Raw genomic sequence first — 17,692 nt, forward strand, 5'->3', positions numbered from 1 at the left:
CTAGGCCGTGGCGGGAGGTTCCGCGTTGCCAGGTAGGGTCTGGCTGCCCTTCTGTTCCTCGTTCGGTGGTCTCGGCCGGGTCCTTCTCCTCGGCGGCGGCTTTCTTCTCTTCCTCGGGTTCTGCAAATGCTGCGTTGCTCCACGGGCTCACTTCAAAGGTCCTCACGAGCGGCTCCTCTTTCCTGGCTCCACGAGGCGGTTCTAGTGAAAGACCCCGTCCTCCAGCGTCTTCCGTCTTGTAGCCCTCGGGGTCACGTGACGGAGTCACATGACCTGACAGGTTGCAGGAATTAAAGAGACAGGCGTCTTCAGGTACGTGCTGGAAGGAAGAGGGAGAACAATGAGGAAAATACTGGTCCGTTGGGTCTTCTAAGGACAGCGCGTCGTCACAGGAGGATTTTGAAATAGGTGTTCTCTAAGCGTACTTCTCTGAGAGAGGATTTGTGATACTCTAGGATTTCCTTCCAGTCATGCTCTGAATATTCTACATCCAGGCGCTCCTGCCTCGGTCTCTTAATCTTGTAGGCCACACAAGTAGTACGAAGCGCCTATGGAGTAAGGAAGACAAACTGATTTCTTTTTGCTTGCCCAAGTGTCATTGAAAAAAAGGTCCATTCAATTTGCAAAACTTCAAGTTTGTATTTGTGCTTTAAGTGAAGGGTGTGCATCAAAATATAAGTAACTGTTTCCTTAGGTTTTTGAAATTATCCCGGCTGCATAGAAGGCCACCCCCAGACTTCAGACTACCTGACTGTTTTACAGAAAGAGCGAGAGCTCAACAATGGCAGCTCTTCGCTGAGACAGACAGACAGAGGCCATCAACTGACTTCAAAAGATCTCAAGCCACAGACCATATCCTTTGTCAATAAAGAGCTTTTGTACGGTGGGTAAGCTGGCAAGAACGGGACCAGGAAACCACATTACCCCCCCTGGCTTCCCTGATTAACCAAAGTATACACTGCTGACAAAATATCACTGTCTTCCTGTGCCTCAGACATTCAAATCTGGAACCAATTCCAGTTTGAAACAGGCTTAAAAGTGGAATAAACAGAAAAGTAGCATAGGCTAAGCCAGTAGATCTGACATTGGCTACCAGAATTTGGATCTGTCAATATTTATTTTATCTTGGATTTTGGAACGCGTTAAGGTTGGTAAGTTGATGGTCCCTAAACGTAAAAAAGAAAAGAAAATGAACAAAAGCAAAACATATTTTGTCAAGACGGACACACTACTATAGTGGTCACTGGCACATATGGAACTGTTTTGTGTCTGGATGTGCTCCATCAGAAAGTGCCATCACCCACAGTGAAGTTAGCCAATTACAGGAGTACTGATTCGCTGAATCGTGCTTTTTGCTGTAGTGGGCAGAAGAAAAATGTGAGTGACACAACAGCAGACCTATAAATGAAGAGGGCTGGCTAAAACCGGCGAAAAGTAAACACACAACACAGATAATAAAGACCAGAAAGTCTGTGTGAAAATGAGCCACTTTGCCATGGCGTTCAGTCAGAAGAGAGGGGGTAGGCAGATGGAGTGCGCCAAAGGAGGAAGACAAGGGCAGTGGAAAGGTGTGGGCGGTTGTGTTGTCTGTGAGCGAGTCTGGATGAGGAGATGTTCTTTTAAAAGTAAACTACAGTTTTTAAATGTAACCAGCTGCATGTAAATGGGAATTCCTGCTCGTAGCGGAAGTGTTTGTTGCACACATTTATCTTTCAAGAGGTGTTAGAAAACAGGGAATGGAATAAGGGAAGGTGTGCCTGTACTGTTACTGCAACATTTGAGGCATTTTCCTAAAAGTTTCAATTCACAAATAATAATTCCACCAGCTCTTGAGAAGCTGCAAAAGTCACAGCATCCCCAAAGTCCTGGCATATGTAAAAATGTACACAGAGGTGAAGGCTGAAGAAAGCGCAACAACGTGTGAGGAAGCTGCTCTGGTTCAAAGTAGAAGGCTGGATTAATCTTGAGTGAGTGCCCTTGTCTGTTTCTATGGAGGCTGGTGCCATGGGAATGGCCCCCATATCTAAGAAACAAATAATGACTCCTTACTGGCAGAGCCCTGGCTTCTACGTGCTCCTGTCTGCATCGCCCAGTCCTGGTCCGCCTGGTGCACTAGGGAGGTATATAGTACTCTCTTGTGACCCAACAACTCCAGCCGTCAACCACTAGGTTTTAATTAACCATCAACACCATTCTATTCTCCTAGTCGATCCCTTGCTCTGCATGCTACCATTGTGCACTAGCGCCTAGATGCACCTCGCACGTGCACTTTTCAATTGTTTTTAGGTCGAGCGACCTATCTCAATGCGCATGCGCATTGAGCGGGAGCTCGATATATTGCGGCTTAAACAGAGCTTACCGAGATCAGGCGATTCCCAGGCGATTTCTTCCAGTGCACGTGAAAGCGCGTGCACAATGCCACCAGCCGCTTGCCTCGCATTACCACATCAAAGGCAAGGCGGCCTCGTCTCAGGCCCCTGCTGCTTCACACCCTCATGCCGCTCTCCCCGCTCCGCCCCCTCCCCTGCCCGCCGTGTCGCATTTCTCCTCGTACTTTCACTTTGACGCCGCAGGCCGTCTCTCGTGTTTCTCGTTGTCTTTAATTGGTCATCTATTGTAAAGCAGACCCTCTTTCCAATAGCATTGGTCCTTTGTAATGCATGCGTTTTCGTGTTAGACTTTGCTTTTATTTTCGTTGGCAGGGCATTTCTCGGACTTTGGCATATCTCAGACTTTGTAATTTTTAATGCCCTTTGTAATGCGTGCATTTTCGTGTTACACTTTGCTTTTATTTTCCATAGCAGGGCATTTCTCAGACTTTATAATATTTTATGCGCTTTCGAATGCAGGCGTTTTCGTGTTAGACTTTGCTTTTATTTTCGATAGCAGGGCATTTCTTGGACTTTGTAATTTTTAATTCGCTTTCTAATGCGTGCGTTTTCGTGTTAGACTTTGCTTTTATTTTCGATAGCAGAACGGCATTTCTTGCACTTTGTAATTTTTAACGCGCTTTGTAATGCGTGCGTTTTCGTGTTAGACTTTGGTTTTGTTTTCGAAAGCAGGGCATTTCTCGGACTTTATACTTTTTAATGCGCTTTCTAATGCGTGCGTTTTTGGTGTCAGCACTAGGGCAGGGTGAAAGTTCGAAGTGAGGATACAGAGGAGTACCGTTGAACTTGAAAGGCCAGCACTGTACTTTTATAATAATAGTTAGCATCTGCGGCCAGGACTGCTCCGTGTAATCATCCTTCACGAGTCAGTGAGTAATGTGCTTTGAATACGACGGCAGCGCTATCTTTTAGATAAAAATATACATTGCGATTGTATTTACCAGACAGGCTCTCGCTGCTCCTCATTGCGCAATATAGTATTCACTACTAAATTTTATATCACACACGAGTCAGCGCATTACATTTTTACTAGGGACGGCGCAGCTCTCTCTCTGTTCTCGGCACTAGGGTTCGGTGCGAGGAGGAAATGGAAAAACAGGAAAACATAGGAGTACCGTCATTCTTGAAAGGCCAGCACTGTACTTTTATAACAATAGTTAGCATCTGCGGGCAGGACTGCTCCGTGTAATCATCCTTCATGAGTCAGTGACTAATGTGCTTTGAATACGACGGCAGCGCTATCTTTTAGAGTTACATACAGCCTGTGCCAATAGCATGCTTTACAGGTAAAAATATACATTGCGATTGTAGCAACTAGTAATATTTATCGTCAAACATAAGTCAGTATGTAACGGTTTTACTGAGGAGGGCGCACATTTACTTTGCTCTTAGCACTGGTGCCCTACTGCCAACTGCAACTTATTTACGGGCCTCTCATTTCCCTATTTGTATTACTGCACACAATATACCTCAAGTATTGTGCAAACGTTAATAAAGCAGCCTAATCCCTTAACAAACAGCAATTATTCGCACACGTATAGTGATGTTAGAGTTATTAATGTGTTATATTGCTTTTCAGTCAAATGTGTCATGTTTAGAAAGTACCACGTGAAAACTATACTTCTTATCGTATGCTTCCTACGCACACTAAAACAACTTTTTTGTTGTACTTCTTATCGTGTGCTTCCTATGCACACTAAAACAACTTTTTGGTTGTAGTGTTGCCTGTTAGTGGAAGTCTACTCTGTCTCAGTGTTATGTTAGGGCATCACTATGGTTTCACGTTTGCTTATTAATAGCCGCAGACAACGAGTTTGGTGGTCTCCTTTTAAGTGTATGCTTTTATCCTGCAAACGCAGATATTATCTAAAGTTGCGTCTTAGCTTGGTGTTAAAGCCGCACCCCCGTCATTCACAGTTCTTCCTCACATCGCAGCGTTGACTGGGGCAGAGTCAGATCTTGGCAGACACATACCCCTCGTACAATCCATAATGTGCCCTTAAAAACACAGCCAGCGTTGACCGGGGCAGACTGACAATTAAACAAATCAAAAGCTTTTTCGGCATCTGAGATACAAATGTGAGCTGGAATATGTTTGGTGTTAAGAAAATCTAGAGCTTCAACTAAATGTGTGTTAGTAGACAACCATATTCCTGCTATAAAACCGTTTTGGTCCTGATTTATCAACAAACCCACTACCTGGCTCAATGTATTTGCCAACATTGTTACTATTTTATAATCAGAAATTAGCAAACTGATTGGTCTGTAAGAGTTTACATTTTCCTAGTGTTTGTTCTTTTGGAGGAAGCTTACAAAAATCACAGTATTAACAAGCATTGGCATAGCAGATAGGTCTCGCGTTTGGGACCTTATAAGTCTTTAGCCATGCAACAGTTGATGCTGTTGCAGAAAGGATACTGTGGTGCATAACTGAATACTTATAAGGCCCCAAAGGCGAGACCTATTGGCTATGCCAATGCTTGTTCAACTCATCTTACCCTAACAGGTGCCCATTTTAAAATAGAGCACATTTACATTTACTAACTGTTCTTGTTTTCTCCACAGACAAAACATTTTTACCTGTGGAGAAATCCCTTTCCTTACAAGCCCACCAATTCAGGGGACCAAACCTGCAAACTCAGACAGAGCAAACTGATTTAATAATCCATTACCCACAGAACATCTATGCTCTTTTTCAGACTAGGAAACTGTCTGCAAAGGGACGGTGAATACCCATAAACCAGCAGGTCTATGGGTGTTCACACCTCTTTTCCCCAGTGTACCCACATGGAAACACCTCCAATTCACTCCTGTAGGGAGACCGAGTAAACCCTGCCTTCGAGAAATTTTAAACAAGCATTGGTAATGCATCAGTTACGCCTATGTAATAAATAAAGAGCAGTTTTCATCAATCCTCTGAAGGAAGTAAAGAGCTCCCTGACATAACACAGGAGTGGATGTGGCACAGTGGCGAGAGCTGCTTAATCAAGAGCTGGGGATCCCAGTTCGAGGCTTGGTGGCACCGTGCAACATCCTATGATTCTATGCAAACCACAGTAATCTCTTCGGATGATAAATTGTTATATAAATATGCTGCAATAGTAAAAGGCAAAAATGTATAAAAATATAGTTCTATAGTGGATGTTAACAGTATTTTGGCAGCGGGAAACTGATAAGAGATACAGACGAGGGAGAAGCATTACTAAATTGTTACAGACAATAGAAATGGAGGAAATGTAAGTGTCACACACAGGAACCAATGAGAAGCTAGGAAAGAGAGGAGGCAAGATGTAAGTCCCTTTTAAGTTAAAGTTAAAAACAATCGATTTCTCTAGCACAGTGCAAGCGCTGCAGGCAAAACCTAAAATCTGATAGTGTCAGGGTTACCAGTGGCTGAGGTTTATCAAGGGCTTGCTCAGCAAGCACTGAGAGAATTAGGAAGTTGATGAAAGGTGGTGTAAAAGATGGGGTTTTGATCAGCCTGCTGAAGCGAAGCATGGATAAAACGGGGAAGGGGAGGGTGATGGTGTACCGCATTGTTAGGGTTCGGATTGACGAACGACTGTGCAAGTCGTTTCCTTTCTGCATTTAGCAATTATAAGCCTGACCACTGATCTGTTGCTTGAGGGGGCTTGTACTTCTGGATAATCTCCCTTGGCACTGAACACAGCCTTGCAGATAACGCAACACATTTTAAATGTAATGTTATCTGGGAGACAGCCAGTGTCATGGACGATTCTTTGAATGGGGCTAGAATCATAGGTCAGATATCGCTGACAAGAGCGTTCCCTCATCTACATGGACAAGGACCATGGCTTGTACTACTGTGCCAGAATACAGACTGAGGAAGGAAGGGCTTCATGTTCGAGGGGGCTGATCTGATGGTAGGCTGCCCTGAATGGATACATGCCTCGAAGGTGATGTCTGAGGCACTGCTCAGGGGACATGGTATAGGAAGAAGGTGATGCTGAGAAGCTTTAGAGTACTTAATACATACATGTTGTCATAGTGTCCCATGGAGGATATTTGCAATAATTATATGCAATAATTATACACTGACCACAAATAAAGGAATACATAAGTCTTTAGTTATTCAATTTTTCAAAATATTTTTCACTTTTTTCAAAACTTTAGTTTCTGCAGTGAATCAGATATGCTGGCCAATATACATACAAAACGTAGGCTGTAATTATACAAGGTGTGTAGGTCGTGACTGGTGACTGAGTGTTACAAGTGAAAAATATTTACTTGTATGATGTGGTCTACGTATGGCTTCATATTTGGTACAGTGAGTAGAACATCTGTTACTCTATTCTACAAGGTTCCTGGCTGCATGCTTACACTTCCAGCCCATGGTCAACCGTTCATATACGGTCATTATTTCAGTAGGTCTCATGCAAGGGGGTCACCTCCGATATATATAATAAGTAACATTTCCTTTGGTGCTGTGTCAGTATTGGATTCCTCTAACGAGTTATAAACGGGTGCAGAAGGTAGTGCAGAGACATCTCGTGCCTTTTACCCTCCCACTCAGTATTTTTGGTTTTAATGTAACAAGTCCTACTTCTACTTCTGTTTGGATGTGTCCTGAAACTTCTTCACTGTTTCCCCATCTTCTGCAATGATGGAAGTCTAGGTCATTCCTCTCCCTACACATTTAAATTGACTTGACGGAGAGCTTTAAGCATCTGTTTAATCAAGCATTGGCAACAAGGAGCATGGGAGAAGCCCACGAGGGAGAAAGAACATAGGGCAGGGGAAGTGCATAAGGGAGAAAGCAGCACAGAGCTTGGGGAGAGCAGGGAGAAGTACACAGTTCTTAATTGTAAACGTATACGTGCCTGGGCATGTATTTATGTTTAGAAGCCCACAGAAGGCACTACCCAAGGAAGGGGTGCCAGATACCAAGGCTGTGTAGTCTTGATTCCACCTCATGTCTCTATAGATCACCACCAGACACTCTCTTCCTCTTTCTCTTCCTGTTGCAGGTTATTTTCCAAATCTACATTAACCCCCAGTTACGGTTTTCCAATGTTTCTCTTGCTCCTTCATTCTCTCATGTGCTTTTCTCTACCACGCTCTGTTTCAAAGTTTGTTCAGGAAAAATAAGTGCTGCTTCTTAAAAATCAGTGCCGGTGGCCCCACCTGTAAACGCCGGCTCAAATTAGGTACTGGAAGTACATTATGGAGAGTGGAGCATGGAGGGCAGGAGTGTGGGGTCTCTGGTGGAAGCACACAAGGAAGCATGTAAAGTGGAGCAAAGGGAGAGGTGCAGGAGAGAGAACCACAGAGGGTGGGGGAGGGGTGATTTTCAAGAGAAAGAGGACCGAGCAGAGGAAGTAACACTGAGCACAGAGGTGATGGTGATCTACAGGGTAAGTGCAGAAGGGAGACAAAAACAAAGAGCATGGGGGCAGCGCTGCTCTGCAGGGAGAGCAGCCCTGGAGGGAGAGAGCAACATGGAGCATTGGGGTTGGGTGAAGCAAAAGAGGGAGAGAATGACACAGAATAAGGAGCAGAGGAAAAGCACACGAGGAGGGGAGGGAGCTGGAAAAAATATGCATTCTCATGGAGTGCTTAACCATAAAGAAAAAAGGCGCTCTCTACAAGTGAGCAGTGGAAGGATGCAAGTCAGCCAAGCAAAACTAAAGTGAGGAGGCTAAGCTCCAAGGTGAAACAAGAGGCACTGGAAGCAGATGATGGAGACACATGGAGACACATGATGGACATGATGGGCCCAAGAAAGCCAAATGTTAAAATGAAGCCAATGAATGGGAAGAAATAGTAAACTTTAAGCCCACAGTAGGGATTTTGTAGCCAGACAGCTTAGCGTCAAGACACTCCTCGGAGGAGCTGTGAGCTTTATAAATGGCTTTATTCATTCATAGCTTGCACTGTCTGTAGGTGAGACCTACAAATAGTAGGTGAATATATTCTGCTGGATTCCCGACTAAAGTCACCAGGTTTGAGTTAAGAGCAGGTTGTCAGGCCTCAATGAATGCAAAAACAACAATTGATGGACAGAATGCAGAACAATGTCATACATTCACCCCAGTACAGAGATCTGGGCCTAAATCCATCGTTTTTTTGCACTCCACACCACACCTCAATGAATGGCACACAGGTACAGGACTGAAACAACAAAGTATTAAATAATATCAACCATAATCTCAGCAACCGGCTTATCCTTAACAAGAACGACCTTAAAAAAAAAGAGGTTGAGCAGATTTTTTTTATAACAGTGCTTGTGGCTTGAAAATGTTTCTTGAGGACCTTAAAATGATAAAGAAGTGGTTCTAATTCATTGGTGAGCCTGCTGCACGTGGCCACCCAGAAGAAGGTCGCTTGAGAAACCCAACAAAACGGGCACATGTCCCTCCCTCAAGAAGTAGTCCAGGGGCCGATGTCTTCCTCTAAGTCAGAGGTCTTCAACTGTGAGGCGCGAGGATAGGTTCCCAGGGGGTGGGGATGCAGATGCCTCTGCAAGTACATTTAAATGAAGATGGCCTGGAAGTGCAGCGATGTTTGTTTGCTGGGCCACTGAATCCTAGTTATGGCTGTCGACCTTTAAACAAGCATTTGCAATGCAATCGGTCTTGCCTTTGAGACCTCGTATGTATTTAGCTATGCAGCACATTAGCCTGGGTGCTGAAACATCTACTGTTCTTTAACATGGAGGTTAAGTAAGCACCAAACTGCCTGGCACGGCAGGTCCGGAAACACACGGAGATAAAAATTGCCTTTCAGATGGAAATGGTATAGTCCAAAGCTCTGTTTTTAATATAAAATCAGGGCCTTTGGTGCTCATATTACTGAAAAAACAAGATTTTAAAAATATATTGTCATCTACGGGTGCTCGTGGAAGACCGTTTCTATGGACTGGAATCTGAAGAATGCTAAAGTGATTCTGGTATTTTACTGACCTGTACTGGTCGTTTTCTATCAAGAAAGTTATATAGAGGCAGTTTCCAGAAAAATATAAAAAAGAAAGAACCCACAGCAGAAGGCAATTCTGGTATTTTACTGACCTCTACCGGTCGTTTTCTATCAAGCCAGTTAATTAGAGGCAGATGAACAGAAAAAAGTCCCTAAGCCGAAGCAGACAATTCCTAGGGCTGATCTCCAGAGCCCACAAAGTACATACACTTATAAGTATATACTAAAGTATAAAATAGATGGTCTTGAATGCTCAACCTAAAAAGGGGCATCTGAGCCTATTTTCCTTGCAAGCATTAGGACCGAGGTGATGATTCGTCATGGTGGGGAAGAGGTAAAAGATGAAGAGGAGATAGCCTGCTACTCAGGACTGCAGTTATCATTAGTGCAGCAGGTGTAGGTGCATTGAGGTCAAAGACTGTGAGGGGGAGTTTACAATACCCCAATTATGGGGAGCAGTTTTTTGGGGGATAATATCTGTTTTTGTTTGATGCATTTGCTGTTTTATAAGTCTCAAATTTAGTGCGGTTCATAAGCTATAGAAAAAGTATTTCTGAAATCATCTCAAAAGCCCCGCACACCGCCATGTCCCTCCCGCTCCCCCAATCCTTGCCATATAGTTTTGGAGGGGGGCCCGACCTCAGAACATTTTAATTAGGGGGGAATAAAAAAGTTTGAAGACCTCTGCTGTAAGTGTTAGGGAAGCCATTTGCAATAGAGTACAGAGAGCGCCCTGGTTGAAAAAACTACTTGTGAGAAATAAACAGTTTTTCTTCCTGAACAACGTCTGTCATTTTATATATAAACAAGCACCATAAGGGCTAATCTATTGTGCTACCCACACTCTAGCCACAGGTACCTGCGGGATGACGCTCTCATATAGCAGCGTGGAGAGCTTCTTCACAATGTGGTAAGTAGTGCCTATTTTCTAAATCTGATTAAAGACTTTTACATTCTTTCATCTAGTTAAGCTCATTTAGACCACCGGATCTTTTATTATGCTACCTTTGTTAAAAAACTTTTACTTATTTGAGAGTCAAGTGTTGTTTGTTGATCTTGTCTGCAAATTGTTAACATCTGAGGTTTGGTCCGTTGTTCGTATTTAATTTAGAATTTCCGTAATCGGGAATGTGTTTGTCCTATTTTTCCAAATGTAGGTCCAGCTCATTAGGTGTTTAGTTTCGAGATCTTTTTAATTTCCTCTCGCAGTATTGACTGTCTTACTGTAAGTGCTTTAAGCCTCTGTCTGGGAGGTTTCCTCATATTCTTAGGTTATGGCTTTCCTGTGTCTAGGTTAGACTTGAGAGGTAATGTAGTAGTTTGAATTCTAAGTCAAAAAGTATTTATTAGTGCTCTTCTTCTGTATTTCATTGTACGAACTGATTTGTGCTAGTGATGTATTTGCTAGTATTTTCATATTTAAAATAAAATAATAACCTAATGTATTATTTATGTGACAACCAGATTGCTGCATTCTTTGTTAGGGTTGTGCCTATTTAAAGGAATGTGCTTATTAGGGTTTCTGTTTCACTGGTATTTTATGTGTCCTTTGATGTGTTTTTTCCAATTTGTACCTAGGGGCAATTTGTTTAAACGTTGCATTGATTTAGCGTCTGTAAGGACAACACAGTTTGTGATCAGGGAGTTTGGCAGAGAATGCTTTGATCATGTCGTTTGCAGTTCAGTAACACGGTGATCAAACACTCTGCAGCCAAGCCTGCTGGGAGACATAAAATTGCTCCAAAGCGCCCTTTTCTGCCATTTACAATGGCTAAATACTAAGTGTTGCACAGCGCTAGGATGCCTCAGGGTAGCTAAGCGCTATACAAATCAAATTTCATTCATTCATTCAGATGAAGTACATTTTACGATAGCTGTTTTACACGTAGTTATCTGTTCTATGCCATGCTTTGTGCAGATGGTGCTATGAGCTTACCTCTCTATGACAGATTGAACATTTCCCTGGGAGTTCTTACAATTATCTCTCTCCTTATCAGTACATACGAACCAGCTCCTAGAAATGTAATGCTTCGAGGACATTTCTCAAGCGTGCCCTACTAGCTTGATGCTGAACATAAGCTATGATCATAGGTCCTTAATGTCATTAGATTCTAGCACAGTTTTTTTTATTCTTTCATTTACAGTCAGGTTACTACAGGCGAGATCAAAACTTTGGGTTGTCGGGATAAACAACTTAGTTCCTTTTCAATGCTTTTTGGCCCATCCCATCAGAAAAAAGATTACAGCAACAGCCACTTGCAGATAATTATGCATTCAAGGAGGTGACCAGTGTTAGTAAATATCTATCATGCATGTGTGCCATGACACAGGCCTGTCTCAGAGACTACGGTCTTATTGGAATGGAGCCCTCATAGTGGTGGAAGGCTATTCATTCACCGGGACTTAAGCAGCACGAGTGCAGTGGTGGCAGCATCTCGTGTAGTGAGCAGTAGGAGAGAACATGTTTCTTTGAACCTGTGTCACTGGAGTGCACCTACAGGCTCACTCAGTTTTGAAGTTCCACTGCTGTGTGCTTAACTCACCCTTGGCCTACAATGGTTTTGTGTGAGGTACTGGCACCGCCTGGATGATCTTATTTGCCCTTTTTGATGACAGAGATGCTGGGGGGGGGGGGGAGGAGCGTGGGGGGGGAGGGGGGCAAGGGGGGGGCTAAGAGGTCAAGGATCAAATAGGATGATTTATTGAGCCAGGTTTCGGTGACAAACACAATGTCAATGTCATTGTTCAGTAAAGCATCTGCCAACTCTGTTGCATGCTTGATTGCTGATCTATAGTTTACTAGCATGCAGTTCACCTTGCAGCTGGTGGTGTGATTTTGGGGGCGGTGTATTGCGATGGTGGTGTATAATCCTAGATGAGTTGATGTCTCTGCCAATTCTGGTGATCACCTGGATGTTAGAGGTGGGGGGAGGGAGTATGGGCTGTCCTAAGGTCGTAGGTTTTTGGAAAGGTTCATTGCCTCTCTCAAAGACATCTTTGGGGTCACTCTTTTCAGCCTGTGATGTTGGTTGTTGAGAGTGGTGGTGCATCAGTTGTGCAGTTGGGATTTGGGTAGCTGAGAGGGTTCATTGATGTTTTTGTGGAAGGGGAGTTGCGAGGGTTGGGGTGGGGATAGAAGAGGTTTTGGAGTTGATAAGAGTTTTCTTTTATGCCCTGAGTGATTATGTCAATTTGGGTTTGAAGACGGGTTAGGCTTTCATTTATGGATATATTGGGCTTAGGGTATGGTGACAAGAGTGATCCAGTTGTTTTTCTACACGTGTCAGTCGTTCGGTTAATTCAGCCGTTGACACTAAGTTCATCGTGGAGAGAGAGGGGGAATAAAGGAGCAAGTTAGTTTGTAGGTGTTGCTTGGGGCTGGTGAGTTGTGGGGTGGTTGGACTGCGGGTATGATGACCCAAGTGTCTTCCATAGACCGGGTTGTGTTGAGTGTGTGTAGAGTGTGTCCTTGAGCTTTTTTGCCTGTCATTTGGGTGGAGGTTAGGCGTATGTTGGGGTCATCGAGGTGGGTAGTACAGGGTTAGTGTGTTGTGTGAGGTGAGGGGGAATAATAGGAAGAGGTGTCTTGAGGGAGGGGGTGGGGTGGGGTGGGAGAGGGATAAGGTGTGTGGGGGCACCTGACGAAAGGGTGAAGTGTAGAACTGAGGTGTACAGTGAGGTTGAGCTTCTGGTAGGTTTTGAGAGTGGTATACTTTGCGTTGAGTTCAGGGAGGGGCGGTGTAGTGAAAGTGGGGATTAGGAATGGAACTACATAGCTTAGGGATGATGTGTTCAAATTGGTGCAGGTTGAAGTCGTTGGCTTGGACCATGACTTTGCCATTTCTGTATACTGTTCTGGTGGAGTTGCCTTTGAAGGCGGGTGAGTTGGAGATCAGCAATTTTTGGCATTGGGGGATGTTGGTTAAAAAAAAAAAAGCAAACACATAGAGATGATCGACGGAGCGGTGAAACTTTTCAGACACTCACCCCCAGTCACAGATCTGGGATGAATCCATCATCGTTCTTTAGCTCACTTCGCCACCCCAGTTCAAACCCAGCCATATGCAAATCAGTCTTGACCCTGTTCCTCATGGGTACAGTCCAGCCCGAACTGCCATGTCAGGTCTTCCCTGGACAGGAAACAAGCATTGTGGGAGCGGTTTTGGGGTAACACCCCTCATCAGCCAGGCTAGCTTGAATCCAGTGGGAAAGTGAGCAAGGGACCCACGTCTGGGCATACCCTGCCAACTTAGGGCGTACACAGCTAACACAAGAAGATGATGGACGGAGCGCTGAAACTTTTCAGACACTCACCCCCAGTCACAGATCTGGCTTGAATCAATCATCGTTCTTCAGCTCACTTCGCCACCATAGTTCAGACCCAGCCATATGCAAATCAGTCTTTACCCTGTTTTTCATGGGTACAGTCCAGCCCGAACTGCCATGCTAGGTCTTCCCTGGACTGGAAATAAGCATTGTGGGACCAGTTTCGTGGTAACACCCCTCATCAGCCAGGCTAGCTTGAATCCAGTGGCAAAAGTGAGCAAGGGACCCGCGTCTGGGAATACCCTGCCTGCGTGTTGGTAGCATTAGTATCTCGACTGTGGCATGCTAGGTTCTTGCTAACTCTGGCCTGATGTGTAGTGTAAAAAAATGAGATCTGTTTTTGTTTTCCCTATGGAGGTTTTGTGATAGAGGTCTGCACTGAGTGTTTCAGGGTGTTGCTTGAGTATTTTGTACTTAAAGATTTTGGTGGTGTTGGCTGAAAGGTTGGGGGGGATAGGTGATGGGAAGGGCTGAGGGTTTTCAGGTTGTTGTGATGCGTAGGGGTGGAGAGGTTCTGTGGCTGTCTGGCTGTGTTGTCTTGTATTTTTTTCCATCTTCCTCGCTCAGGGGGTTGTGTGGAGGGAACCGTCAAGCAGGCTGAGAAAAAAGTGGGGTCCCAAAATTGAAAAATCCCCATTAATTTTCCATACACTTCTTTAGGAAGCGCTATCACAAGAACGTAATTACATCAAATTTGGCAGGAAGCTAGGTCATGGTCCGTGGATTGTGCTCTTTCTAATTTTTGTAAATCCATTTGATAGTTTTTGAAAAATGAAAGTTTAAAAAATATTGGTGTATCTGGATGGTTAGGTGCACAAAAAGCTCGAGAGTCTCGCAGGAGCGCCAATCTTTTTAATAGATCTTTCAGATTGGCTCAGTGAGCTTTTCTCCCTTGGGCCATCTCACTCCTGTTGGAGTCAGAACGGGACACCCACCTATTATAAAGATGGACCCTGGGGATGGGTCATAATAGGCTTAGAGAGAGGGACTGTGCGCACCACTTACCCCATTTAATATATACATGGCCCTGGAGGATAGTGTCCCCAGAGCCTAATGAGGATCTAGGAGGGGGGCCAAGTGGCTCTGCTAACAATATAACTTAGCACATGTTTTTTTCTCTCATAAAGGTTAATGTCACTGACATATTCACCCAACTACAATGCAACTTTAACCTTTTATTTTATTTCACCTAATATAGATTACCTACGGGCAGTCGCCACTACGTAATTATAGTTAGGATGTTTCTATTTTAAAAAAGTGTTTTTTCATCTGCCTAAATTTTAGGCGCCATTTGACGAATCTTCACAAAACTGTTCATAAAAAGTGTCATAATTAGTCTTGTTGTGCATGGAAAGTTTTGGAGTGCTCCATCACGCAGGGGCGAGAAAATGGGGGTGGGGGTCCCATGTTAATTCCCATAGTAGCTTTGAACACGATTACAGCCCGCACCACTAGATGGAATTAAACCAAATTTGACAGGAATGTAGGTTTTGGCTCGCAGATGACACTTTCAGTTATCCGGTGTAAATCCGTTCAGTAGTTCTTGAGAAATTTAAGGGAAAGTAAATCAGGATGTCTGGGACGACGATAAGCACAGATCTCAAGGTGAGATCTGAATGGCTGCCAACACTCCAACCAGGAACTGTTGGCAGCAATCTCGGGACTTTGCTTCAGCCGAGTTCCACAAAAACATTTAACTAAAAGAAAAGGGGTCATGGTAGGAATACCTTGACCCCCTAGGTGTGGTGGTGGGGTCTCCAGTTCTCCTGACGGGAACAAAAATCACTATGAAAAAAAAACTTTCTGTCACGAAATGCGCAGAGCTGCAAATCTGCTGCAAAAAGTTTTTAAAACCAAGCGTGGGCTTCTGCGCTTGTTTGGATTACAGCCCCCTGGTAGGCCAGGTCCCGGGGGCATTTATTTATTTAAAAAAGGAGGGGGTGCACAGCCCCGTACATGGCCTGTATAAGCTCCGGGGACCACCAACTCCCTGGGGCTAAAGAAAGATTAATTGGGAGGGGGGGCGCATGGACCCCCCTTACATATGTGTTCATCTCACTACCCAAATAATTCACCATTTTCTGCATAATTTTCCAATTTCAACCAATAAATGTTTCTAGCACCAACAGATCAAACTTGCACAGAGGCAGATTTTTCTAAAGCTCAACTGCCCAGCTTTCTGTTGTGCATTCCTGCATTCAGGTGTTAAACTGGTACCAATGAGAATAAATAATTGCACAGACACTATTAATGTGGGTTAAAATAACAAATTAGTAAAAATATACTCCCCATAATATGCCACAGTAACCTGCATAAATTGCCTTTTCTTGACGCATCAGTTAATCACGAATAAGTTGGTCCTACATTGCCACATAAATTCAGTGCCCTGGTTAATGGTAGGCAAATGTACTCTGCAGATTCAAGTTGAGGTACTACATCTAAAACATAAGAACAACCATGATCCAACTAAACCCACCATATCTCACATTCATTCACTCGCTCGCTCATGCTTTTTGGTCTGCCACAATTCAAACCTTAAATGAGCCGCAACTCTCACCCTCAATGAGTGGCTACTCATATCCTCCATGAGCCGCAACTCATAATCTGCACGAGCCGCAATCATAATCTGCACGAGCCGCAATGCTAATCTGCACAAGCTGCAACACCTAACCTGAATGAGCCGCAACCTGCGTCATCCAGGAGCCATAACTTCCATCCTCCACGAGCCACAACTCACATTCTCTAGGAACTCCAACTTGCATCCTCCACGATGCCCCAACTTGCATTTCCAGGAGCCGCAACTTGCACGCTCCAGGAGCCACAACGTGCATGCGCCAGGAGCCACAACGTGCATGCTCCAGGAGCCGCTATTTGCATGCTACAGGAGCCGCTATTTGCATGCTCCAGGAGCCGCTACTTGCATGCTCCAGGAGCCGCTACTTGCATGCTCCAGTAGCTGCTACTTGCATGCTCCAGGAGCCGCTACTTGCATGCTCCAGGAGCCGCTACTTGCATGCTCCAGGAGCCGCTACTTGCATGCTCCAGGAGCCGCTGCCTGCATGCTCCAGGAGCCGCTACTTGCATGCTCAAGGAGCCGCTACCTGCATGCTCAAGGAGCCGCTACCTGCATGCTCCAGGAGCCGCTACCTGCATGCTCCAGGAGCTGCTACCTGCATGCTCCAGGAGCCGCTACCTGCATGCTCCAGGAGCCGCTACTGCATGCTCCAGGAGCCGCTACCTTCATGCTCCAGGAGCCGCTACTTGCATGCTCCAGGAGCCGCAACTTGCTGCTCCAGGAGCCGCAACTTGCTGCTCCAGGAGCCGCAACTTGCATGCTCCAGGAGCCGCAACTTGCATGCTCCAGGAGCCGCAACTTGCATGCTCCAGGAGCCGCAACTTGCATGCTCCAGGATCCGCAACTTACATGCTCCAGGAGCCGCAACTTGCATGCTCCAGGAGCCGCAACTTGCATGCTCCAGGTGTCGCATCTTGCATGCTCCAGGAGCCGCAACTTGCATGCTCCAGGAGCCGCAACTTGCATGCTCTAGGAGCCGCAACTTGCATGCTCCAAGAGGCGCAATCTGCATGCTCCAGGAGCTGCCACTTCCATGCTCAAGGAGGCGAAATCTGCATGCTCCAGAAGCTGCCACTTCCATGCTCCAAGAGCCGCAACTCCCACCCTCACTGCTTTCCCGATTCACTGCACATCTATATCCACACTTCGTTATGTGTTACAGTATACATTCATGATAACAATAAGAACGGGGTGCAACATGTACAATTATGTTTTTAAGTCTGGCCTGCCAAGGTATCCATCTCAAGACCTTATATGATCCACATAAAATGAGCATTCATAAGCCCTACTGAGGGATGGACCTTGGCTCCTCCCACACGTTGATACCTTGAGTACAGTATTTAATTGTGCTTCTACTGATAAAAAGATTGCTTGGGTTTCGTTTTTTGCCTTGGGTGAACACTTGTGCTTATATAACAGAACTGAAGTGGTTCTGTTCCTAATTCAATGATCAGGGCTAAAGGCT

The 17,692-nt window shown here is 44.8% G+C and overlaps 1 protein-coding gene across 2 annotated transcripts in view; it reads right to left on the reverse strand.

Moving 5' to 3' along the window:
- TLN2 (talin 2) overlaps positions 1–17,692 on the reverse strand; it is a 1,508,116-nt gene that overhangs the window by 783,941 nt on the left and 706,483 nt on the right. The window lies entirely within an intron of this gene.

The sequence above is a fragment of the Lissotriton helveticus genome, chromosome 3_2, assembly GCF_964261635.1.
Source record: "Lissotriton helveticus chromosome 3_2, aLisHel1.1, whole genome shotgun sequence".
Classification (NCBI taxonomy): domain Eukaryota; kingdom Metazoa; phylum Chordata; class Amphibia; order Caudata; family Salamandridae; genus Lissotriton; species Lissotriton helveticus.